The sequence below is a fragment of the Saccopteryx leptura genome, chromosome 9, assembly GCF_036850995.1.
Source record: "Saccopteryx leptura isolate mSacLep1 chromosome 9, mSacLep1_pri_phased_curated, whole genome shotgun sequence".
Lineage (NCBI taxonomy): Eukaryota > Metazoa > Chordata > Mammalia > Chiroptera > Emballonuridae > Saccopteryx > Saccopteryx leptura.
Genome location: NC_089511.1, coordinates 65,777,921 through 65,779,509, shown reverse-complemented (window position 1 = coordinate 65,779,509; position 1,589 = coordinate 65,777,921). Strand labels below are relative to the sequence as shown.

The window sequence follows — 1,589 nt, the reverse complement described above, 5'->3', positions numbered from 1 at the left end:
TGTCATCAGTGCCAAATCTAGAATCCCTTCAAACACTCTTTCCCCAGAAGTCAGGCATATTCTGAACTCTGCCCTCCCCAAGTGAGGCTGAGCCATAATAAGAGTGAATGTCCTCAGCACATGAAGCCAGGCCATGCCCATGGCACTGGATTTAGTTGCTTCACAGACGTTTACAAGATTTGTAAAGGTTTTCCATCGAAAAACATAAAACTTGCAATATATCATTATAGATTTCCAAGTGTTATCAGCCTTTAATATCTTCCAATGACATAAGAGTCACCTCTAACAGTTATGCTTTATCACCCATTAATTTCATAAACCCATTCTCAGAATGGGCCAAGTTACAATAGTCTATGAAAGTAAGTAAAATGTGTTGTTTATCTTTCTTGCTAATTAATATATAACATAATTAACTACTAATAAATTCATGGCTTTAGCAGAAAAACAATTAGCCAATTGAATTTTATACATTCTCTTTTATTTTTATTTTATATATGCAATATTTTATTTTTACTTTACAAAACTGATATAATTTAAGTTCTTCTCTTTAATTTTAACCTCATAGCATGTATAAACCTAGTCTTTCTTATCCATCAAAAGAATCCTCAAAGGTACAAATAGACAAAACATCAAGTAACTAGTATTTGAATTAAAATTAAAACATAGGCCTGACCTGTGGTGGCGCAGTGGATAACGCGTCGACCTGGAAATGCTGAGGTCGCCAGTTCGAAACCCTGGGCTTGCCTGGTCAAGGCACATATGGGAGTTGATGCTTCCAGCTCCTCCCCCCTTCTCTCTCTCTGTCTCTCCTCTCTCTCTCTCTCTCTCTCTCTCTTTCTCTCTCTCTCTCCCTCCCTCCCTCTCCTCTCTAAAATGAATAAATAAAAATTAAAAAAAAAAATTTTAAATTAAAACATAAAAATCTACTCACTGTTCAGTAACTTTGATCCATGATAAAGTTCAGGCAATTGTTTATATCTCTTAGGCACCATAAGAATACAGCTTAAAATCAATGAACTTTTTAGGGCCTTAACTAATTAACTGATATAAAACATATATTTAACCCAGAATACTAAAAGGACACTTAACAATCAACATTACTGTCAATAATTTGGCTATTTTGTCAACTTATTATTAGAATTCATAAATGTTTTACCATAGTTGCCAACAAGTTTATTAGATTTTCTTTACATATTTAGAATTTCTTTGCTTATAAAGAATTGGAGCCCTGGCCGGTTGGCTCAGTGGTAGAGCGTCGGCCTAGCATGCGGAGGACCCGGGTTCGATTCCCGGCCAGGGCACACAGGAGAAGCGCCCATTTGCTTCTCCACCCCTCCGCAGTGCTTTCCTCTCTGTCTCTCTCTTCCCCTCCCGCAGCCAAGGCTCCATTGGAGCAAAGATGGCCCGGGCGCTGGGGATGGCTCTGTGGCCTCTGCCTCAGGCGCTAGAGTGGCTCTGGTCGCAACATGGCGACCCCCAGGATGGGCAGATTATCGCCCCCTGGTGGGCAGAGCGTAGCCCCTGGTGGGTGTGCCGGGTGGATCCCGGTCGGGCGCATGCGGGAGTCTGTCTGACTGTCTCTCCCCGTT

General features: G+C 41.0%; 1 non-coding gene across 1 annotated transcript; it reads left to right on the top strand.

The window, feature by feature from the left end:
- Positions 1 to 1,225: 1,225 nt before the first annotated feature.
- TRNAA-AGC (transfer RNA alanine (anticodon AGC)) lies at positions 1,226 to 1,301 on the top strand. Its single transcript has one exon. It is a non-coding gene; the product is annotated as a tRNA-Ala (tRNA).
- The last annotated feature ends 288 nt before the right edge of the window (positions 1,302 to 1,589 follow it).